This window comes from Nomascus leucogenys, chromosome 5 (assembly GCF_006542625.1).
Source record: "Nomascus leucogenys isolate Asia chromosome 5, Asia_NLE_v1, whole genome shotgun sequence".
NCBI lineage: Eukaryota > Metazoa > Chordata > Mammalia > Primates > Hylobatidae > Nomascus > Nomascus leucogenys.
The window spans coordinates 76,662,727-76,688,694 of NC_044385.1; the positions used below are offsets into that span (position 1 = coordinate 76,662,727).

The 25,968-nt window shown below is 38.6% G+C and overlaps 1 protein-coding gene across 1 annotated transcript in view; it reads left to right on the top strand.

The window, feature by feature from the left end:
* The window catches only part of LOC100598481 (leukemia-associated protein 1), a 434,950-nt gene that overhangs the window by 393,834 nt on the left and 15,148 nt on the right, over positions 1-25,968 (top strand). Inside the window, exon 5 of the transcript XR_004030176.1 lies at positions 5,307-5,417. The gene's annotated coding sequence lies outside the window, so the exon portion shown is untranslated. The remainder of the gene's footprint in view (positions 1-5,306; positions 5,418-25,968) is intronic.

Here is a 25,968-nt window from a genome sequence, read left to right on the forward strand (position 1 = left end):
AATGTACAATTAAATTATTTTGACTGTAGTCACCCTGTTGTGCTATCAAACACAAGATATTATTCATTCTTTCTATTTTTTGTACCCATTAACCATTCCCACCTCCTCCCAGCATCCCACTACGCTTCCCAGCCTCTGGTAACCATCCTTCTACTCTCAATCTCCATATGTTCAATTATTTTGATTTTTACCTCCTAGAAATAAGTGAGTACGTGTGATGTTTGTCTTTCTGTGCTTGGCTTATATCATTTAACATAATGACCTCCGGTTCCATCCATGTTATTGCAAATCATAGGATCTCATCCTTTTTTATAACTGAATAGTACTCCATTGTGTATAAGTATGTGGTATATAGTTTGGACTAAGGTATCGACTACCACAATCAACATATCGAGAGTTCCATCACTTCAAAAAAATATCTCATGCTGCCTGTTTGTCATCAGTCTTTTTTCTACCTCCAGCCTCTGCTAACTGCTGATCTGTTCTCCATCCCCATAGTTTTGTTTTGTTTTGAATAACGTATAAAGGGAAACTATAGCATATAGTCTTTTGAGTCTGACCTATTTCATTAGCAAAATGCATTTGAGGCTCATTCGCATTGTTTTATGCATGAGTAATTTATTTCTTTTTATTGTAAAAGAGTATTCCATTGTATGGATGTATCAGTTTGTTTATCCATTCACCCCATGGGAGGAAATTTGTACTATTTCCAATTTTTGGCTTTAATTATTATATTTTTAAACCATCTTATTGAAGTATAATTGACACACAAAATCTGTCCTTCTTTAATTTATACAACTTGATGAGTTAGGAGATAAGTATGTATTCATCAAACCATCACCATAATGTATGCCATAAACCTATACTTCCAAAAATTTCCTCCTGCTTTCTTTATTATAATAATAATTATTATTATTTGTGATAAAAGCACTCAACTTTAGATCTGCTTTTAAAGAGAAATTTTAAGGATACAATATATTATTGGTAATTACAGGCCCTATGCTTTACAGTAGATCTCTAAGATATCCATTTTATATAATCAAAACTTTGTACAGTTTGATTCATACCTTCCATTTCTCCCTCCCCACAATCTCTGACCACTATCCTTCTATTCTCTGCTTCTATGAGTTTGACTACTTTAGATTCATTACATAAGTAGTATCATGTAGTATTTGTCCTTCTGTGTCTGGCTTATTTTACTTAGCATAATGTATCCCAGGTTCATCCATGTTGCTGTAAGAGGCAGGATTTTCTTCTTTTTTAAGGATGAATAATATTCCCTTGTATGTATATATTACATTTTCTTTATCCATTTAGGAGTCAGTGGACATTTAGGTTGTTGCTTTGAGGCTTTGGTGATTGTGAATAATGCTGCAGTGAATATGGAAATGCAGCTAGCTCTTGAAAATACTATTGGCTTATTATTCATACCTTTTATATTTTTACTTTTAGTGGTTGCCCTAGAGTTATAATATGCATCTTTAATTAATCTGAATTTACCTTCAAATAATATTAAATCACTTCACATGTAGTGTATGGACCATGCAACAGTATATTCAAATTCCTTCATCTCTTACCTCATGCTATATATTTAATTTTACATATGCTGCAAGCACATAGTATATTGCTACTATTTTTTTCTTTGAATAATCAATTATCATTTAGAGCACTTAGGAGTAACAAAATGCATTTCTAAATCTTTATTTATTTCCTTTCCCATAGCTCTTTATTTGTTTGTGCAGATCCGACTTTCTCTCTGGTGCTATATTTCTTCTACCTGGATAGCCTTCTCAAACATTTCTTATAATGCAGGCCTATTACCAATTAATTCTCCATTTTTCTTTTCGAGAAAGACTTTATTTCACCTTTAGTTTTAAAAGATGTTTTCCTGGGTATAGAACTCTGGCAGACAGTTTTTAAAAAATCTTAATGATGTCACTCCATTTTCTTCTGGCTTACATGATTTCCAACGAGAAGTTTCTTCTTATTTTTGTTCCTCTGTATACAATGTATCTTTAGTCTAGTTTTGTTTTAATAAATTTTATTTTTAGAACAGTTTTAGGTTTACAGAAAAACTGCAACAATAGTACAGAGAGTTCCAGTATATCTCATATCCGGTTTACCCATTATTAATATGTTAGTATGGTACATCTGACCCAATATTGAAAAATTATTATTAACTAAAGTCTGTACCTTATTCAGATTTCCCTAGTTTTTACCTAATGGCATTTTTGTGCTCTAGGATCCCATCTACCACATTATGTTGTAATCATGTCTCCTTAACTCCTCTAGGCCGTGACAGTTTTTCAGGATTTCTTTATTTTTGATGACTATGATAGATTGAGGAGTACTGGTCATGTGTTTTGTAGAATGTCCCTCAATTTGGATTTGTTTGAGGATTTTCTCAAGATTCGACTGGGGTTATGGGTTTTTGGGGAGGAAGACCACAGAGGTAAAGTGCCATTTTTGTAATAATCGTATTAAGGAGACTTACTGTTAACATCACTTTTCACTCTTGATGTTGACCTTGATCACATGGCTAAGGTAGTGTTTGTCAGATTTCTCCACTGTAAAATTACTCCTCTCTCTTTTACTTTTGAAATCTTTGGAAGGAAGTCAATATGAACAGCCCATGATTAAACAATGAGGAGTTAGGTTTCTTCTCCTTAAGGGTAGAGTAACTACATAAATCATTTAGGATCTTCTACAAGGGAGACTTGTCTCTTCTTCCCCGTTATTTATTTATTTATTTATTTATTTTTATTTATTTATTTTTTTTGAGACGGAGTCTTGCTCTGTCGCCCAGGCTGGAGTGCAGTGGCGCAATCTCGGCTCACTGCAAGCTCCGCCTCCCGGGTTCACGCCATTCTCCTGCCTCAGCCTCTCCGAGTAGCTGGGACTACAGGCGCCCGCCACCACGCCCGGCTAATTTTTTTGTATTTTTAGTAGAGACGGGGTTTCACCGTGGTCTCGATCTCCTGACCTCATGATCCGCCCGCCTTGGCCTCCCAAAGTGCTGGGATTACAAGCGTGAGCCACCGCGCCCAGCCACCTGTTATTTATTTATATCAATATTAATGTCTTTTATTTTTGGCTGCCTTCAGAAATTTTCTCTTTCCCCTCTCTTTGTTTTTTATCATTTGGATAAGACATATCTCAGGTTTGTTTTTTAATTTGTTTGATTGTATTGTGTGTATCCTCACTGGTGTTCTTTGTGTTTCTTGGATCTGTGGTTTGGTATCTATTGTTAATTTTGGAAAAATCTTGGTTATTATATGTTCAAATGTTTATTCTGCCCTATTCCCTCTCTCTTCTTGTAGACTTTTAATTAAACACATCTTAGGTATATGTCATTGTTCTACATTCCTTTGATATTCTATTCTACTTTTTTTCACTCTTGTTTTTCTTTTAATTTGAATAATTTATATTGACCTATATCAGGCTTATTGATTCTTTCTTTATGTCAAATGTATTGATGATACACTCAAAGGCATTCTTCATATCTGTTACCTTTTTATTATTATTATTTCTAGCATTCCTACTTAAATCTTCCTTAGTAATCTCTCTCTCTGCTGAAATTACTTATCTGATCCTGTGTGTTGTCTCCTTTTCCCATTAGAAGTTTCAACATATTAATTATAGTTATTTTGAATTTCCTATTTATGGTTTCGATATCCGTGTTATAGCTGAGTCTGCTTCTGTCAATTTACTCATGCCAGTGTGTTGTTTTTCTTGCTTTATTTTTGTATGCTTTGTAATTGTTTGGTTGAAAGCTGTATACTTTCTGTAGGACAATATATACTAAAGTAAGTGATTTTTTTTTTTTTTTGAGATGGAGTCTCACTTTGGCACCCAGACTGGAGTGCAGTGGCACAATCCAGGCTCACTGCAACCTCCACCTCCCGGGTTCAAGTGATTCTCCTGCTTCAGCCTTCCAAGTAGCTGGGATTACAGGCATGCGCTGCCACGCCCGGCTAATTTTTTAAAATTATTATTTCTAGTAGAGGCAAGGTTTTGCCATGTTGGCCAGGCTAGTCTCAAACTCCTAACCTCAGGTGATCCGCCCACCTCGGCCTCCCAAAATGCTGGGATTATAGGCGTGAGCCACCATGATGGCCAGGTAAATGATTTTTATTCCTGGAAATGAGCACATTTCCTTCTGCTAGGACTGTAATGTGGATTATTGAACCAATCTACGTAGGGATTTAATTGGGATAGAGATTGCTGTTGCTTTGGTTGACTACAATGTACTACAGACTTGAAATTCCTGTAGTGACACTTTGTGTGTTGGGTGGAGGCTGGTTCGCCAGAAGGCTTTTTCTTAATATCCATCCTCAGCTTTAGGTCTTTATTGTACACTATGCCTTAGAGAGGGTCTCTTTCCATACTCATTTAATTCTTCCACCATCACTAACTGTTACTTGTTACTTAATGCTTGTTAGAGTGGTGGCGTGGGTCAGGAGTCCATTCTTCATTCTTTTCATGAAGCTTGTTTTTAGGCAGGTACTGTGTGTCTCTGGAGACCTTTTTCTGTATTTTTTACTTTAAAAAGTATGGAGTCCATTCGTAAGGACCCTGGCGGGGGCAGTAAGGAAATATCTTGATGTACTTTAATCCAAAAACCATATTTTAGCATGTTCTATGTGCCAGATCCAGGGCCAGATGCTCTAAATGCAAATGTGACAATGACGTGGCTCTTCCAATTCAGAAGCTCTGTATCAGAGAACCATAAACTGGTAAATAGGTGTAGACTCAAGGTGCTTTGAAACCCAACAGAGGGCTTTTTTGCTCAGTGTGGATGAGGGTGATGGTCAGGGAATCTTTCCTAGATGGACTCCACCCAGACCACCATCTCTCTAGGACATCTGATTTTGTGATCCTTCAGACAAAAGGCAATGGTTTGAGATGAGAGAGAGAAAGACCTGAATATTTGAAGTAAGGATACAGGAGGTGAGGAAACTATGGAGAAATACAGTGCCCTCTGAAAGTCATACTCTCAACATTACTTCAGGTATCTTCATAGTGCTATCTCTAGAAAAATCAAGAGTTTTTTTTTTGTTTCAGACAAATCTGAAATCTGAAATTTGAAATCTGGATTTCTCACCTACAAGCTGAGGAATCTTGGGAAAATTACTTGCCCAACGTTCAATTTTCTCATATATAAAACGACAAAGACGTTTTCTGTCCCATTGGATTGCTGTAAACGTTATGTGAAACATCAGCTTCTAGAAGATCCATAATAAGTAGTTACTATTATTGTTGTTGTTACTTGCAGCCACTAAATTGAATTATTTTTAATTCTTTAGGTGCCCTAATGATAAGTTCACCCCCGTGTTTTCTGAGGAGTCTACCTGGAAATGAGAACCATCTGTCCTTCCTATAGTAGTTCTTCTCAGAATGCCGACTCTATGCTAATGGTGAGAAAGTAGCTTCCAAATCAGACCCCCTAAAAATATATCTAAAAACTCAACTCCTGTGGTCATCTCTTTCAAGTATTTAAACCTCAGAATTTTCTCCAGGAAGCATATAGGCCCCCTAGAGTCCATAAGCTTACAATGTCTTGGCCATGTGTACCCATGTGGTACATTCAACCACCAAACTGGAATACGATATTGCATTTCCTGGGCAGGATTAAGAGTGAGCTCTCTTAGGCTCAGATGACCCCTACAATCAGAGGTAAGAGGGCTGTAACTGAAATATCACTCAACAGTCATGCCAAGAATAATAGACACCGAAATGACTACCATGCCTTGTGGTGAGTGCCCTCCTTTGGGGATTAGCAAGATGGTAGGGGATGTGCAGAAGGCCGCAGTGGGTCTCTTAGCCCTTCCTTCCTTCAGTATATAATCCAGGTTATTTTAGAAATAGAACACCAGTGATGTGGTTGTGACAACTTCTACTGGTCCTGTAATCTAGTTAGAATTGGGTGGATGACCCCTTATAGATCCTAACTAGATTACAGGACCAGTAATGTGTCAGTCTTAATTAATTCATTGGTTTATTTATTCATTCATTCTTTTCATTCATTTTTTTACTTGTTCATCCATTCATCAAAAGTATTTTTAGTACTTTACCTACTATTAGCTGGGCTTCCGTGAAATAATTTTGTATTTTTTTTTCCTTAATAGAACTTATGATCTGGTGGAAGGACATGATAACTAATCAAATAATCACAAATATGTATTTCAGAGGTAATTATTCTAAAGGAAAGTTATCTGACTTGGTTTTTCTGGGAATTCTTGCCTAAATGAGATAATTTTTGAACTGGGTGAGCTGGCCACCTAGGGCTGGGGAGAGGTTAACAGAATGAGGCCACAGGTAACTTCTTGAGCAGCATGTGCAAGGGCCTTGGGGACAGAGGGCTGTGGTACGTTTGATGGACTGTGAACAGAACAGTCAGGCTGTAGTATAGAGAGTGAAGGAAGAGAGTGGTGCAAAATAAAGCTGAAAATATGGGCATATGTGTCAGGTCATTCAGGACTTTGTAAGGCATGTGAAGGGTTTGGGTTGTCAGTTGAAGGGTTAGGGAAACCACTGAAGAGATTTAAGTGGGGCAGGGTTGTGGAGGGGGGTGGTGACTGTGTAATTTGTAAAGAACACAAAGATTGCAGGGTGGAGAACAGATTGGGAAGGCAGCAAGTATCAATGTGGGAAGACTGGTTAGAAGGTATAAGGAGGTTTCATTTTGTTTTTTTCCTTGTAGATGGGAGAAACTTGAGTAAGTAAATGTCAGTGGGAAAGATGCAAGCAAGAGAGAAATGCTGAATGAATAAAAAGAAAAAAGAGCTAGTGAAAGGTTCCTGAAAGCCAGCGTCATGATTGGAGCAATTGGCCCTAGAAAGGAGAAGGGCTAATTTTATTCTACAGAAAGGAGAAAAAATGGGATGGGTGCAGGTATAAGGGTCCAATGTGGGAGTTCCTGTCTTGGCTTTTGTTTTCTGTGTAAACTCACTGGAAGTGAGTTCGGTTGTTAAGAGTGGGAGGAAAGGTGCGAGATAAAAAGGCAAGTCAGAGATCTGAGGAGACTGGAGAAAGTTTGAGAAATTTACTAGAGAGGTGGGAGAGAGAACTGACAGGTGCTTGTGGAAATCTTGCTGAGATGTGTTGAGGACGTGCTGGTTTTGATGTTCATGACTTCACAACAATGCACATCCACTCTGTGTGTGGCTTTCATCAGCAATACTTCTGTATTTGGGTTTAGAAAGATTAAGGGAAAAAGGGAAAAAAGGAAAAAAAGACAGTTGGGTTCAAGCAACATTGGGATCTTGTTAGCAGCTGCTGATATAAAGAAAGGAATGGAGTTTGGGGCCCTGGCAAACATGTTATTGAAATGACATATAATGGAATTCAAGCTTGGAAAGGAGGAATTTGAAAAAGAAGGCTGATAGATTGGAAGAGAGTAGAAGAGTCAATGGAATGGGGGTCCTGAAGAAGTTGAAGAACACTTGTAATCTGAGGAGTCGAACTAGCCAGCTGGATAGAAAGGAGTTAGTAGGAACCTGATTTAGTGATTTGGGTGGTAGAGAGGTTTGGGGTGATGACAAGTTCCAGGGTAGTGTTGGGAGACAATTTTCCATGAATATTTTTATGTTTCTGCACAGCCTTGGCTTTCTGAGCAAAGAAAATTGGCAAAAATGGTTAAACAATAATTGAATAGCAAATATGCCTGAGAAGCTCGAAATAGTGTATTGTTCCAGACAGATTTAGAGAATTCGCTGCCGTGGAGTCATTTGCATTACATTTCTGGGTAGCAAAAACCTAGGGACCTTTCCCTCACATCCTCAGAGAGGGTTTCTTACATTCCAGAGTGAAAGTCTCTCTTTCTTTCTTTCCAGAAGGAATGAGGGGCAAATGCACTAGCTGCCCTATGTAAGCTCTAAGTCTCATCATTTCGGGGATCCTCTCCTGTGTTGCAGCTTTGCTAGAAAGAACTAATATTTGTATTTTTTTGCACCATCTGTTCTGCTATATCGTGGTAGAAGTCATGTAGGTTCATATGAGATCTTTCTTCCCAGCACCTTAATGTTTTGAAGAGATAAAAGCAAGCTTTCTTACAATTCATTTCAATATACTAGGTTTACCTCTACCTCCATTTTTTACCATAATAAACTTTTGAATTATGTGTAATCAACCTAACTAGAAACTTTGATTAACCAAGAGTTCTTATGTTACTTCACTAATGAGAAAAAGAAGACAATAAACCTATTTTTCTTGAAAAAAAAAGAAGAAAAGAAAAAGCTCAATCAATATGCTTCAAGAAACAAAGCTGATGTATAATAAAAAGTATTTATTATCCCAGCACAGGTTTTTGAATTCCTATAGAGTTTAAATAGATTTTAAAGTTGAGATGAAACTGGTCTCTATTAGAAGCAAATGCCCTCAAAGACTTTCCTCTTGAAGAAGGAATTCTAAGTTCCAGTATTTAAAGCTGAAAAAGATCATCTGACTGTGATACTGGGCAAATGTCACAGAAGATTTAACTGCGCTATTGTCTTAATTGTTTTCATTACACAGTTTTATAAGTTTTCAGGGCTGTATAGACTCTGTTTTTACTGATAAGTCCTATTATTGACAATGCCTGACTTTGCAGAGTTCGAGGTTTTTGAAAACAATGTAGCTTTATAGGAGAACCTGCTGTATTTCTTTCCATCTTTTGTATTAAGTACATAGTTTTTCTTTGATCATAAAAATACATCAGTTTTTCTAAAATTTTTTTTACTTTTAAAGGATGGTTGATATTGTTATTGTAACTTAAATGAAAAGGAACACACTGCCTTCTACATACTAGCACTGGTTTAAGCATAATAAATTACGATTTTATTTTAAAATATCCTGAAAATCCCCCAAAGCCTATAAATTACTTCCAATTCCAATTTTAATTTAATTTAATTTAAATTTAAAAATGTATTTAAATAAACAAAAGTTTTACTTCCCTCTGTCCATCTAATTTAATCTTTAGAGATAACTTCTATAGCAGTTTGAGGTATAGTTTGACTATTTTTTTCTATGCTTATACAGATATAGTTATACATATACCAAGTCTATATCTGTCTGCATTTCTATGTATGTGTCTATGTGTCTATATCCCTGCTGATAAACATAGAAAATATGTATATGTGTGTGTGTATATATATATATATATATATATTTCTTTTAATGATAGAATCATGCTACATATATTAAATACTTATTTTTCTTAATGCTATATTACAGGCTTACTTCCAGGTGCATGTAAGTCTATCACATTCTTTGAATGTCCCATAGTGTTCCTTGTGTGGTGTACTGGTTATCACTGCACAACAGATCTCCCTGACTCCACTTTTTGACAGGGGAGTGGCATATGCATACAGGAGAAAAGGAATTGATCGTAGCCACTTGGTGACAAGTACCCTACTCTACCTTCTGGCCACCACAGTTTATCTCTCATGTGAAAAGTATACTTATTTCCTCCTAAAACTGCCCTGAAGTTCTCATCCCATCATAGAAATAGGCTCAGTCTCAAGATCCAGAATCTCACTATTGAAATCAGGACCACGTTCAGTACACTGCATGTACTGTTTCTCAGGTGCAACTTGTTGAGTGTGGTTCCTTACCATCTGAAGGTCTGTTAACTAAAGGGACAAGTTATATGGCCCCCAGACCCAAAAAACAATGGTAAAACTGACATAGGATAATATAAAAAAGGGGAGAGCTGCAGCATGCAGCAGTTACTATTTCATAGCAATTCTGAATCTCAGATTGGCACAATAGTGCCAGGTGCCAAATTAGGGCCGAGTCCTGTTACCTAGAAATGGTTCTTCAGAGCTCTTATCTCTGCTTTCTGAGTCATTTCTTCTTATCCATAAGAAATGGGTTGTAATTGTTACTGAGTGGTTATCTCAGTCGGCTTGCTGAGAATGTTGTGGCTCTTTTTATTTTGAACTGTTTCTGTCTCAGTCTAAGCTGATGGTGTTTTTCTAAGTACTAGTCTGTTAACAATTTTGTGCATTGCCTATGAATCTTATTGGGGCTCATTCAATTGGACAAAAGCAATATTTATAAATCTCTTAAAGGTAACCTTAAATCTTTCTAAGGTTTAATAAAATGTCTTACAGCCACATCTTTTACTTTATCATAACCCTAAAGCTCTTTCTTACTTTGAGACCCTTCTGTTGGCTACACAGAGGATTCTAGGACCTCTACATTTTCTCCAAACTATATTTTAAAAGGGAACAGTTCTGTCTCCTGCTCATCTCTTTTTATCTACCTTATATATAGTTAAAATAAACTTTTTGGCAGAACTTTGAATGTTCTGTCTGGAACCCTCCAGTCAAATTCACCAATTCATTAGAAATATTTTGTATTTTCCACATTGTTGTGGGTAAGATATTACCAAACTTTTCACCATTACATAACACTAGTTCTACTTCTTTTAGCCTCCAATAATATTATCCTCATCACCTTTTCAAGGCCTTCCGGCCTTTGCCCACTGCCTCATCCAAAGCCAATGTCACATGTTTTAGATTTAGATTTTGTTAAGGTAGCACTTCACTTCCAGGTACCAATTTCTGTCATGGCTATTGATGGCCAGATAACCCCTCACTTCAAAAGTTAGTGACTGAAAACAGCTATTTTGTCTCTCACTGTTCTGTGGGTTGACTAAGCTTAGTTGTGTACTTTTCATTTTAAGTTACTAATGAGGTTGCTGTCAAATGGTGGCAGGACTGCAGGACTAGAGTTCAAGGTTTGACTGAGTTGGATATCCAAGGTGACTTCTTCATTTACATATTGTTGGTGGCTCAGCTAGAATGGCTGCAACAGTCTGAGAATAGCAGGTAGTTTCTCCCTCTCCATGTGACTTCTCACAGGACTAGTTTGGCCTTTCTCATAACAGGAAGGTCTCAGGGTATCTGGACTTCTCACACGGCAGCTGGCTTCCCCCAGAGCATGTGTTCCCAGTGACCAGGGTGAAATCTGAAATGCTTAAGACCAATCTTGGATGTTGTATATACTTTTTCTATATTCTATTAGGCACACATGCCAGCCTTGGTTTAATGTGGGAAGGAAATAGACAAGAGTCATACCTTCATCTTTGGAGGTGTGGTTCAGTAGGGGGCCAGTGTTGGAGACTAGTTACCATGTGTGGATATACCATAATTTATTTAACCATTCCCCTATTGGGTTATAATAATTTGGAGTATTTAAATTATTAAATTAAATGTTATTTAAGTAATATTAAATTATTTAAAGTTGTAAACTTTACTGCAGAGAACATAATTTTCATGTGCCTGTGTCAGTCTTTAAATGTATATACAAATCCAATGCTATTGCAATTGAATATACATTTTTAAGAAACTGAGGGGCGGGTGCGGTGGCTCATGCCTGTAATCCCAGCACTTGGGGAGGCCAAGGTGGGTGGATCACCTGAGCTAAGGAGTTCAAGACCAGCCTGGGCAACACGGTGAAACCCTATCTCTACTAAAATACAAAAAAATTAGCCAAGCTTGGTGGCATGAGGCTGTAATCCTAGCTACTTGGGAGGCTGAGACAGGAGAATCACGGGAGGCTGAGCCAGGAGAATCACTTGAACCTGGGGGGTGGAGATTGCAGTGGGCCGAGATCACGCCATTGCACTGCAGCCTGTCCAGCAACAGAGCGAGACGCCATCTCAAACAAAACAAAACAAAAGAAAAAAAGAAACTGAGAACTTTTATTTATTTTACGTAGTTATAAATATACATATATACATGTATATATGTATATATACACATATGTATATATGTATGTATGTACACATATGTATATATGTATGTATATACACGTATATACGTATGTGTATACACATACGTATATGTATGTATGTATATATGTATGTATATGTATATATGTGTATATGTATATATGTGTATATATGTGTGTATATATGTATATATGTATATATGTGTATATATGTATATATGTGTATATATGTATATATGTGTGTATATATGTGTATATGTGTGTATATATGTATATGTGTGTATATATGTATATATGTGTATATATGTATATATGTGTATATATGTGTATATATATGTGTATATATGTGTGTATATATGTGTGTATATATGTGTGTATATATGTGTGTATATATATGTGTATATATATGTGTATATATATATATATATATATATATATATATATAGTCGGCCCTCCATGTCCATGGGTTCCACATTCATGGATTCAACTGTGAATGGAAAATATTCGGAAAAAATTGCATCTGTAGCCAGGCACGGTGGCTCACGCCTGTAATCCTAGCACTTTGGGAGGCTGAGGCAGGCAGATCTCAAGGTCAGGAGATCGAGACTATCCTGGCTAACATGGTGAAACCCTGTCTCTACTAAAAATACAAAAAAATTAGCCGGGCGTGGTGGCAGGCACCTGTAGTCCCAGCTACTCTGGAGGCTGAGGCAGGAGAATGGCGTGAACCTGAGAGGCAGAGCTTGCAGTGAGCTGAGACTGCGCCACTGCACTCCAGCCTGGGAGACACAGCGAGACTCCCTATCAAAAAAAAAAAAAAATTGCATCTGTACTAAACATGTAAGACTTTTTCTTGTCATTATTCTCTAAACAATGCAGTATAACTACTCTTCATATAGCATTTACATTGTAGTAGGTATTATAGGTAATCTAGGGATGATTTAAAGCATATGGGAGGATGTGCATAGGTTATATGCAAATACTATACCATTTTATATCAGGCACTTGAACATCTGCAGATTTTGGTATCCACAGGAGGTCCAGCAACCAATCCCCCACAGATATTGAGGGATAAATGTATATAATTTATTTATGTATTATAAAATTTCGTAGAAGAAAAAGTATGTAAGGCTTGCCAACACATTTTGGAAAAGAAGAGTGAAAAGAGATTTTCCCAGATATTTCAGCATACACTAAAGCTACTATAATAAAAATAATGTGGTACTTGCAGAGAAAGACAAGCAAATTATTGGAAAAGAGTAGCATCTAGAAACAGACTCAAGTATATATATATGTCAGTTTAAGATTTAATAATGATGTCATTTCAAATCAATGAGATAATCATGTATCATTAAGAAATTATAATAGGATATCAATGTTTTTTAGAAAAAAATTCTTAGATTTCCTCTCCTAACGTACACAAAAATAGAGATAAACTAAAGACCTAGATATAAAATGTAAACCTATAAAAATTTTAGAAAAAATTTTGAAGCAAAAGAAAATTTTATTTAAACTACATAAAAATTCAAAACTTTCATATGTCAAAACATATTAAAAATTTTTATCATTAAAAGGCAAACAAAATGAGCAAATATATTTGTAACACATATAGAAAACAAAAAATAGCTTTATCACACAAAGAGCTTCTATAAATTAATAGAAATATTTTTAAAAGAAAGGAAAGACAAACAAGACTAGGTAAAATCTAGAAACAAGCAATCCTTCAAAGAAATACAATGACCAATAAATATGTGGATAATTTTTACCTTCACCTCAACATAAAAACAGTCTGTATTTGTCCATTTTGCATTGCTATAAAGGAACACCTGAGGCTGGGTAATTTATTTTAAAAAGAGGTTTATTTGACTCAAAGTTCTGCTTGGTGCCAGCATCTGTTTGGCTTCTGGTGAGGTCTCAGGAAGCTTTTACTCATGGAAGAAGATGAAGTGGGTGCAGGTGTGTCACATGGTGAGCTAAGGAGAAAGAGAGATGCCATGTTCTTTTAAGCAACCAGTTCTCATATGAACTAATAGAGTGAGGACACATTACTGTAGGGAGGGCACCAAGCCATTCATGAGGGATCTGCCCACTAGACCTCATCTCCAACACTGGGGATCAAATTCCAACATGAAATTTGGAGCGGACAAATATCCAAACTATATCATTCTGCCCTTGGCCCCCCAAATCTCATGTCCTTCTCACACTGTAAAATACAGTAATCCCTTGCCAATGGTCCCCCAAAGTCTTAACTCGTTCTAGAATCAACTCAAAAGTTCAAAGTCCAAAGTCTCTTCTGAGACTCAAGGCAAGTTCTTTCTTTCTTTACCACATGGCCAGGCTGTGAATTTTTCAAACTTTTATACTCTGCTTTTCTTTTAATTATAAGTTCTAATTCGAAGTCATTCCTTTACTCCCATATCTGATCACAGATTGTTAGAAGTAAGCATGACACTTCTTAAATGCTTTGCTCCTTAGAAATTTCTTCCACCAGATTCCCTAGGTCATCACTCTTAAGTTCAACCTTCCATAAATCCCTAGGGTATGGGCACAATGCAGGCAAGTTCTTTGCTAGGATATAACGAGGGTAACCTTTGCTCCAGTTCCCAAGAAGTTCCTCATTTCTGAGACCTCATCAGCCTGGCCTTTATTGTGCATATCTCTATCGACATTTTGCTCAATACCACTTAACCAGTCTCTAAGAAATTCCAAACTTTCCCTTGTCCACTTATCTTCTTCTAGGCTCTCCAAAGTCTTCTAATCTCTGCACATTACCCAGTTCCCAAAGGCAATTCCACATTTTCAGGTATCTTTATAGCACCACTCATTCTTGGTATCAATTTTCTGTATTAGTCCATTTTGCGTTGCCATAAAGGCATACCTGAGGCTGGGTAATTTATGAAGAAAATAGGTTTATTTGGCTCACGATTGTGGATGGTGCTAGCATGTTCTTGGCTTCTGGTGAGGTCTCAAGAAGCTTTAACTCATGGCAGAAGGCAAAAGGGAAGCAGGCGTGTCACATGGTGAGAGGGAGAAAGAGAGAAATGCTAAACTTTTTGAAGCAACCAGCTCTCATGTGAACTCATAAAGTGAGAACTCATTACCATGGGGAGGGCATAAAGCTATTCCTGAGGGCTCTGCCCACACAACCCAAACACCTTCCACCAGGCCCCACCTCCAACAATGGGGATTACATTTCAACATGAGATTTGGAGGGGACAAATACCCAAACTGTATCACAACCCAAATTAAAGTATCCAGGTATACTTTTTCCCTTATCAAATTGCTTTAAAACCTGCAATATCCTGCGCTGGTGAGAATGAGGAGAAGTGAGAACTTTCATACACTTTTGCTGGAATTGCCTATATAAATTTTGACACAGAAATTTCATATCTAGAAACTTATCCCATGGAAATAAGAGCATGACATTTTTATTATTTAATTTCATCTCAGGAGCATTTCCCCATACTAGTAAATAGTTTTTAAAACAATTATTATTTTTTTCTCCCAATTGTGTATTTCTTCTTTCCATGGTGATGACATAATTTCTTTAAGCATTTTCCTATTATTGGGCATTTGTGTCATTTTGAATATTCTGCTTTTAGGTTTAAGAGACATATAACCAAATCAAATAATGAGTATTGTTTAGATCCTGATTGAAACAAATAGTACAAAGGCATTTTCAAGATTACCTGGAAATTTTGAATATTTAAAGGGTATTCAATGATACAAAATCAGTATTAATTTGTTTTGTGTTATATTGGCTTTCTTGGATTAGTGTCACATCAGTCTCTCTACTCTTTGCTTAGAGAATTCAATTGTTTACCTCTATATCCTGTATTTTCAAGAAAGATAAGAAGAAGTCACATTTTGATTGTCCCTTTCCAAGGAAGGGAAACCCCAGGGATCTAAAGCCCTATTTAGCTACTTGGGGAACAGGAAGGGATGGGGGGATACATTCTTTAAAATTCTTTCTTATTCTGTTAAGCCAGTAAGAAATTAGGATGCTTATTTGTTCATCTGGTCTCTTTGCTACATTTTTTGGGAAACATGTTTGCCAATAATTTAAGTTCTAAAATAATGCCCTTAAATGAACAAAAAAAATGTGTTTATTAAATACAAACCAACGAGTGAACAATTGAGGCTTAGGTGAGAATTGGGTCAATGGAATGAGAAGTATGTTTTTTCTCATTTCTTTTATTATGAAAATAAGGTCATTCTTTGCATTATAAATAGTACATGTTTATTATAGGTAATATCAATAATGTTCATACTATCACTATTCAAAGACACTAATATTTTAGTGTCTTTTCACCTTAGCTTTTTCCAGGTGTAGTTATTATTCAATTTATAATCTGGCATCCTACCATATATATAATTTAACATCTACCCTTTTAACGTAAGTATTTCATTATTATTATCATTATACTTTAAGTTTTAGGGTACATGTGCACAATGTGCAGATTTGTTACATATGTATACATGTGCCATGTGGGTGTGCTGCACCCATTAACTCATCATTTAGCATTAGTTATATCTCCTAATGCTATCCCTCCCCCCTCCCCCCACCCCACAACAATCCCCCGTGTGTGATGTTCCCCTTCCCGTGTCCATGTGTTCTCATTGTTCAATTCCCACCTATGAGTGAGAACATGCGGTGTTTGGTTTTTTGTCCTTGTGATAGTTCACTGAGAATGATGACTTCCAGTTTCATCCATGTCCCTACAAAGGACATGAACTCATCATTTTTTATGGCTGCATAGTATTCCATGGTGTATATATGCCACATTTTCTTAATCCAGTCTATTGTTGTTGGCCATTTGGCTTGGTTCCAAGTCTTCGCTATTGTGAATAGTGCTGCAGTAAACATACATGTCCATGTGTCTTTATGGCAGCATGATTTATAATCCTTTGGGTATATACCCAGTAATGGGATGGCTGGGTCAAATGGTATTTCTAGTTCTAGATCCCTGAGGAATTGCCACACTGACTTCCACAATGGTTGAACTAGTTTACAGTCCCACCAACAGTGTAAAATTGTTCCTATTTCTCCACATCCTCTTCAGCACCTGTTGTTTCCTGACTTTTTAATGATGGCCATTCTAACTGGTGTGAGATGGTATCTCATTGTGGTTTTGATTTGCATTTCTCTGATGGCCAGTGACGATGAGCATTTTTTTCATGTGTTTTTTGGCTGCATAAATATCTTATTTTGAGAAGTGTCTGTTCATATCCTTTGCCCACTTTTTGATGGGGTTGATTTTTTCTTGTAAATTTGTTTGAGTTCATTGTAGATTCTGGATATTAGCCCTTTGTCAGATGAGTAGGTTGTGAAAATTTTCTCCCATTCTGTAGGTTGCCTGTTCATTCTGATGGTAGTTTCTTTTGCTGTGCAGAAGCTCTTGAGTTTAATTAGATCCCATTTGTCAATTTTGGCTTTTGTTGCCATTGCTTTTGGTGTTTTAGACATGAAGTCCTTGCCCATGCCTATGTCCTGAATGGTATTGCCTAGGTTTTCTTCTAGGGTTTTTATGGTTTTAGGTCTGACATGTAAGTCTTTAATCCATCTTGAATTAATTTTTGTATAAGGTGTAAGGAAGGGATCCAGTTTCAGCTTTCTACATATGGCTAGCCAGTTTTCCCAGCACCATTTATTAAATAGGGAATCCTTTCCCCATTTCTTCTTTTTGTCAGGTTTGTCAAAGATCAGATGGTTGTAGATATGCGGCATTATTTCTGAGGGCTCTGTTCTGTTCCATTGGTCTATATCTCTGTTTTGGTACCAGTACCATGCTGTTTTGGTTACTGTAGCCTTGTAGTATAGTTTGAAGTCAGGTAACATAATGCCTCCAGCTTTGTTCTTTTGGCTTAGGATTGACTTGGCGATGCGGGCTCTTTTTTGGTTCCATATGAACTTTAAAGTAGTTTTTTCCAATTCTGTGAAGAAAGTCATTGGTAGCTTGATGGGGATGGCATTGAATGTATAAATTACCTTGGGCAGTATGGCCATTTTCACGACATTGATTCCTCCTACCCATGAGCATGGAATGTTCTTCCATTTGTTTGTATCCTCTTTTATTTCATTGAGCAGTGGTTTGTAGTTCTCCTTGAAGAGGTCCTTCACATCCATTGTAAGTTGGATTCCTAGGTATTTTATTCTCTTTGAAGCAATTGTGAATGGGTGTTCACTCATGATTTGGCTCTCTGTTTGTCTGTGATTGGTGTACAAGAATGCTTGTGATTTTTGTACATTAATTTTGTATCCTGAGACTTTGCTGATGTTGCTTATCAGCTTAAGGAGATTTTGGGCTGAGACAATGGGGTTTTCTAGATATACAGTCATGTCATCTGCAAACAGGGACAATTTGACTTCCTCTTTTCCTAATTGTATACCTGTTATTTCCTTCTCCTGCCTGATTGCCCTGGCCAGAACTTCCAACCCTATGTTGAATAGGAGTGGTGAGAGAGGGCATCCCTGTCTTGTGCCAGTTTTCAAAGGGAATGCTTCCAGTTTTTGCCCATTCAGTATGATATTGGCTGTGGGTTTGTCATAGATAGCTCTTATTATTTTGAGATATGTCCCATCAATACCTAATTTATTGAGAGTTTTTAGCATGAAGAATTGTTGAATTTTGTCAAAGGCCTTTTCTGCATTTATTGAGATAATCATGTGGTTTTTGTCTTTGGTTCTATTTATATGCTGGATTACATTCATTGATTTGCGTATGTTGAACCAGCCTTGCATCCCAGGGATGAAGCCCACCTGATCATAGTGGATAAGCTTTTTGATGTGCTGCTGGATTCGATTTGCCAGTATTTTACTGAGGATTTTTGCATCAATGTTCATCAAGGATATTGGTCTAAAATTCTCTTTTTTTGTTGTGTCTCTGCCAGCCTTTGGTATCAGGATGATGCTGGCCTCATAAAATGAGTTAGGGAGGATTCCCTCTTTTTCTATTGATTGGAATAGTTTCAGAAGAAATGGTACCAGCTCCTCCTTGTACCTCTGGTAGAATTTGGCTGTGAATCCATCTGGTCCTGGACTTTTTTTGGTTGGTAAGCTATTAATTATTGCCTCAATTTCAGAGCCTGTTATTGGTCTATTCAGAGATTCAACTTCTTCCTGGTTTAGTCTTGGGAGGGTGTATGTGTCAAGGAATTTATCCATTTCTTCTAGATTTTCTAGTTTATTTGCGTAGAGGTGTTTATAGTATTCTCTGATAGTAGTTTGTATTTCTGTGGGATCAGTGGTGATATCCCCTTTATCATTTTTTATTGCATCTATTTGATTCTTCTGTCTCTTTTTCTTTATTAGTCTTGCTAGTGGTCTATCAATTTTGTTGATCTTTTCATAAAAACAATTCCTGGATTCATTGATTTTTTGAAGGGTTTTTTGTGTCTCTATTTCCTTCAGTTCTGCTCTTAGTTATTTCTAGCCTTCTGCTAGCTTTTGAATGTGTTTGCTCTTGCTTCTGTAGTTCTTTTAATTGTGATGTTAGGGTGCCAATGTTAGATCTTCCCTGCTTTCTCTTGTGGGCATTTAGTGCTATAAATTTCCCTCTGCACACTGCTTTGAATGTGTCCCAGAGATTCTGGTATGTTGTGTCTTTGTTCTCGTTGGTTTCAAAGAACATCTTTATTTCTGCTTTCATTTCATTATGCACCCAGTAGTCATTCAGGAGCAGGTTGTTCAGTTTCCATGTAGTTGAGCGGTTTTGAGTGAGTTTCTTAATCCTGAGTTCTAGTTGGATTGCACTGTGGTCTGAGAGACAGTTTGGTGTGATTTCTGTTCTTTTACATTTGCTGAGGAGTGCTTTACTTCCAACTATGTGGTCAATTTTGGAATAAGTGTGGTGTGTTGCTCGGAAGGATGTATATTCTGTTGATTTGGAGTGGAGAGTTCTGTAGATGTCTATCAGGTCTGCTTGGTGCAGAGCTGAGTTCAACTCCTGGATATCTTTGTTAACTTTCTGTCTCGTTGATCTGTCTAATGTTGACAGTGGGGTGTTAAAGTCTCCCATTATTATTGTGTGGGAGTCTAAGTCTCTTTATAGGTCTCCAAGAACTTGCTTTATGAATCTGGGTGCTCCTGTATTGGGTGCATATATATTTATGATAGCTCTTCTTGTTGAATTGATCCCTTTACCATTATGTAATGGCCTTCTTTGTCTCTTTTGATCTTTGTTGGTTTAAAGTCTGTTTCATCTGAGACTAGGATTGCAACCCCTGCCTTTTTTTGCCTTCCATTTGCTTGGTAGATCTTCCTCCATCCCTTTATTTTGAGCCTATGTATGTCTCTGCATGTGAGATGGGTTTCCTGAATGCAGCACACTGATGGGTCTTGATTCTTTATCCAGTTTGCCAGTCTGTGTCTTTTAATTGGAGCATTCAGCCCATTTACATTTAAGGTTAATATTGTTATGTGTGAATTTGATCCTGTCATTATGCTGTTAGCTGGTTATTTTGCTTGTTAGTTGATGCAGTTTCTTCCTGGCTTCGATGGTCTTTACAATTTGGCACGTTTTTGCAGTGGCTGGTACCGGTTGTTCCTTTCCATTTTTAGTGCTTCCTTCAGGAGCTCTTTTAGGGCAGGCCTGGTGGTGACAAAATCTCTCAGCATTTGCTTGTCTGTAAAGGATTTTATTTCTCCTTCACTTGTGAAGCTTAGTTTGGCTGGATATGAAATTCTGGGTTTAAAATTCTTTTCTTTAAGAATGTTGAATATCGGCCTCCACTCTCTTCTGGCTTGTAGAGTTTCTGCTGAGAGATCAGCTGTTAGTCTGATGGGCTTCTCTTTGTGGGTAACCTGACCTTTCTCTCTGGCTGCCCTTAACATTTTTTCTTTCATTTCAACTTTGGTGAATCTGACAGTTATGTGTCTTGGAGTTGCTCTTCTCGAGGAGTATCTCTGTGGTGTTCTCTGTATTTCCTGAATTTGTATGTTGGCCTGCCTTGCTAGATTGGGGAAGTTCTCCTGGATAATATCCTGAAGAGTGTTTTCCAACTTGGTTCCATTCTCCCTGTCACTTTCAGGTACACCAATCAGACGTAGATTTGGTCTTTTCACATAGTCCCATATTTCTTGGAGGCGTTGTTCATTTCTCTTTACTCTTTTTTCTCTAAACTTCTATTCTTGCTTCATTTCATTCATTTGATCTTCCATCACTGATACCGTTTCTTCCAGTTGATCAAATCGGCTACTGAGGCTTGTGCATTCGTCACGTAGTTCTCATGCCTTGGTTTTCAGCTGCATCAGGTCTCTGCATTGGTTATTCTAGTTAGCCATTCGTCTAATTTTTTTTTTTAAGGTTTTTAACTTCTTTGCCATGGGTTGGAACTTCCTCCTTTAGCTTGGAGTAGTTTGATGGTCTGAAGCCTTCTTCTCTCAACTCGTCAAAGTCATTCTCCGTCCAGCTTTGTTCTGTTGCTGGTGAGGAGCTGCGTTCCTTTGGAGGAGGAGAGTCGCTCTGATTTTTAGAGTTTCCAGTTTTTCTGCTCTGTTTTTTCCTCATCTTTGTGGTTTTATCTACCTTTGGTCTTTGATGATGGTGACGTACACATGGGGTTTTGGTGTGGATGTCCTTTCTGTTTGTTAGTTTTCCTTCTAACAGTCAGGACCCTCAGCTGAAGGTCTGTTGGAGTTTGCTGGAGGTCCACTCCAGACCGTTTGCCTGGGTATCAGCAGTGGAGGCTACAGAACAGCAGATATTGATGAGCAGCAAATGTTGCTGCCTGATGGTTCCTCTGGAAGTTTTGTCTCAGAGGAGTACCCGGCCGTGTGAGGTGTCAGTCTGCCCCTACTGGGGGGTGCCTCCCAGTTAGGCTACTCGGGGGTCAGGGACCCACTTAAGGAGGCAGTCTGCCCATTCTCAGATCTCCAGCTGTGTGCTGGGAGAACTGCTACTCTCTTCAAAGCTGTCAGACAGGTACATTTAAGTCTGCAGAGGATTCTGCTGCCTTTTGCTTGGCTATTCCCTGCTCCCAGAGGTGGAGTCTACAGAGGCAGGCAGGCCTCCTTGAGCTGTGGTGGGCTCTACCCAGTTCGAGCTTCCCGGCCGCTTTGTTTACCTACTCAAGCCTCAGCAATGGCGGACTCCCCTTCCCCAGCCTTGCTGCCGCCTTTCAGTTTGATCTCAGACTGCTGTGCTAGCAATGAGTGAGGCTCTGTGGGCGTAGGACCCTCTGAGCCAGGCACAGGATATAATCTCCTGGTGTGCCGTTTGCTAAGACTGTTGGAAAGGTGCAGTATTAGGGTGGGAGTGACCCGATTTTCCAGGTGCCATCTGTCACTCCTTTCTTTGACTAGGAAAGGGAATTCCCTGACCCCTTGTGCTTCTTAGGTGAGGTGATGCCTCGCCCTGCTTCGGCTCACGCTAGGTGCGCTGCACCCACTGTTCTGCACCCACTTTCCAACACTCCCCAGTGAGATGAGCCCAGTACCTCAGTTGGAAATGCAGAAATCACCTGTCTTCTGCGTCGCTCACGCTGGGAGCTCTAGACTGGAGCTGTTCCTATTTGGCCATCTTCACTATAAAACCTTTTGAATACAAGTTTTATTTTTCTTATTTCAGATTTCTTATTTCTTATTTCCTTAGCAATGTCCAAATCCTTTTTTTTTTTTTTAAATTTTTGAGACAGGGTCTCACTCTGTTGCCCAGGCTGGAATGCAGTAGAGCAGTCATGGCTCACTGTAGGCTTGACCTCTTGGGCTCAAGCAATCCTCCCACACAGCCTGCTGAGTAGCTGGGACTACAAATGTGTGCCATTATGCCTGGCTACTTTTTAAACATATTTTTAGAGATGAGGTCTCCCTATGTTTCCCTGGCTGGTGTCAAGCTTCTGAGCTCAAGCCATCTTTCCTCTTCAGCCCCACAAATTGTTGGGATTACAGGCGTGAGCCACCTTGCCCAACTCAGTTTTCAATATTTGCTAACCACTTGTATTGTCTCTGGAGAACTGTATGTTCATATCATTTACATATGTATTTATCTTTTGGATCCTACAGCTTTATTTAAATATTAATTATGTGACTTAGTTTCTGTGACTTTTTTTTCCAGTTTGTTGAGTAATTTTTAAGATTGTTTAGTCTCTTATGGAGTAATTTTTTATTTTTATATACAAAATCTATAAATCTTCTAGTTTGTGATTTCTCCAACTTGATTTTAAAATGTTAGATTCAATGATATAGAAAAAATTCCTTGAGCACAAAGCTGATTTCTAGACCTTACAGTAGGAGCCTACAAGAGTTTTCCCTCTCTTTTATCAAGTTGAGAGACAAGGGAAGATGACACATGGGACTGGTATGAGGGCCTTTATAATCAGAGCAACCAGTGCCAGAAAGATTGATGGTATTCTTGAAGGGAGTGGGAGGAGGCAATTAGCACACTTAGGTTAATGGCACTGGATAGATAAGGAATGGCAAAGTGGAGTGGCCCAGCCATGGCATTCCACCTAGTTAGGCTGCAAATGATCACAACTGAGCTACTCTGCTGTGTCTCTTCTTCCCTACTCAGGGAAATCTCCAGCTCTCTCTCGTTCCCACCCCCAGCTCTGTAGTATTACTATAGTGTCTGTAACATCAGCTGCAGCTGGGCATAAAATGATGGAATACCAGCCTGTCTCTGCTTCTCATGGGTTCAGGAAGTGGTCATTCATTTATCATTGACCACTTAGTACCAGCCACCTACTGTGAGAAGCAAAACAGACAAGAAGGAATGGGCAGATTGGGGATATATTTTGAATTTAGACTTGAGAGGATTTTTTGAAGGTTTGGAGGTAGTGTATGAGAAAGATGAACAAGGATGTTCTCAAGACCGGAGCAAGAAGTTGCCATATCCTGAGATAAGTAGCAGGAGAAGAAAGTTTGAAGGGTGGTAATCAGGAGATCAATTTTTGCACACATTAGGTTTGATAGGCCTTGTGATGTCCAAATGGAGATACATGGGCCTGAAGGGAGATTATGGGGCTGGAGTTCAGAAGGGAGATCCAGGGTGGAGATTTGTCAACAAATAGATGGATGACACCATCCAGGAGACAGAGTGACTAGAAAAGTAAAGAGGATGGAAGAATGAGTGCTGGGACTTTCCACTGGGACATAATTTAGAGGGCGAAAGGACGAGAATAAACCAGCAAAGATGATGGGGGAGCAGCAATCAGTGAGGTAAGGGGAAAGCCAGGAGATAGTGGTGGTATCCCGGAAGCCAAGGGAAGAAAGTTTACCAAGCAGGAAAGACTGATCTGCTGGGTTAAATGACACTTAATGGTTAATATTGAGTGTCAACTTGATTGGATTGAAGGATGCAAAGTATTGTTCCTGGGCATGTCTGTGGGGGTGTTGCCAAAGGAGATTAACATTTGAGTCAGTGGACTGGGAGACACAGATCCACCCTCAATCTGGGTGGGCACAATCTAATCAGCTGCCAGCACGGCTAGGATAAAAGCAGGCAGAAGAATGTGGAAGGACTAGACTGGCTGAGTCTTCTGGTCTCCATCTTTCTCTTGTGCTGAATGCTTCCTCCCCTGAAACATCAGACTCCATGTTCTTGGACTCCTGGACTTACACCAGTGGTTTGCCAGGGGCAAACTGTGGCCTTTGGCCACAGACTAAAGGCTGCACTGTCAGCTTTCCTGCTTTTGAGGTTTTGGGACTCATACTGGCTTCCTGGCTTCTTAGCTTGCAGATGGCCGGTTGTGAGACTTTAACCTTGTGATTATGTGAGTCAATTCTCCTAATAAACTCCTCTCCATACATTCATCTATCCAATTAGTCCCTTTAGAGAACCTTGACTAATACAGTGCTGACAGGTCAAGCAAGTGATAGGCTGAGAATTGACCTCTAGAGAGAGCAAATTATTGGAGACTTTGATAAGAGCAGTGTCAGTTGAGTGGTGAAGGCAAAACCCTGGGACGTGGGTTCAAAAGAGGATGGAAGGAGGAGAAATTGGGGCTGTACAGAACTAGGGCATAAAAATGGCCTATATCTGAAAATAACTCCAAAAATTTACTATTAAAATTAATTTCATTTGTTTCTTTTTAAATTTTTTTTCATGTGGCTACTAGAAAAATTAAAATGACAGGTGTGGCTCACATTATATGGCTACTGGACAGCACTGATATAAATTATGCTTTTCATAGTTTTATTATAAAGGGGACCAGAAGATGGGATGGTAGCTGGTGGTGAAGTGGGGTAAAGAGAAACTTTTTTCCCCCTGAAATGGGAGAATTGCAGCATGTTTGTATGTGGGAATAATATAGTCAAAAGTAGAAGTTGATGATGCAGCAGAAGAGACAGGGGACAAATGATGTCCTGGAGTAGGTGAGTGCATTTGGGTTCCAGCGCATAGGTGGAGGGTGGCGGAAGGGTTGTGGACTGTTCATGCAGAGTGACAGGAGAGGAAGCAGAATGTGAGGTTTGCAAATAAAGGTGAGTATTTATGGATGTGGGAGTGCTTGGAAGTTCCTCTTTTGTAATCTTAGTGACATAGGGAGCCAGTCTTCAGCTGAGAAAAGAGGATGGGGGAGGAGGTTCTCTTCTGACACACACTATAGACCACAGAATTTGGAAAAAAAAAAAAAAAAGCTTGCTGCTAGGTCACTTAGAAGACAAGGAGGGGACAACGTAGGGTGTAGGGTACTTCGGATTTGCTGGTGGTTCATTACCGGAAACAAAAAATGAAACAACCCCATTGGAGACATGTTCCCACTCGGTCATCTTGTCTCCTTCATTTCTTGGATCCCAGTTTTTTTGTCTGTCTATTTGTTTGTTTTATCAAAGCAGAAAATGAAAACTCCAATTCTTTCCTCCTCAGTTTGCTTGGTGTTCAACATAGTTCCTCCTGCTGTGAGGCGGCTTGGTTTCTTTAAATTTTAATTGCCACAAAAACATTTGCACTCAGAGCCCTAAATCTTCCAAGTCCTCCTTTTGTGTTTCTTGTTTTCCCCCTCTTTTTCTGCCTTCAAGAAAGAAGTGAGATGATGATGGCTCTGTCTCAGAGGCTCTCGGGGGGGACCTGCAGGCTGGGGAGGCAGCTTCTCTCTGCAATTTGGCCGCTCCTGGACTTGTTGCAGCCAGGCTTCAAAGAGAAACCACCGCTTCCTCCTCCAACCCCACGCCAGCCTCAGAGGCAGCTGGGCCTATTGAAACATTCAAGTTTCACTTCAGGCTACTTTAAACATTTGCTTTATTCCAAAACAGCTAAACTTGGAGTTATTTTCAAATATAGGCCATTTTTATGCCCCAGTATATTGTGTGGT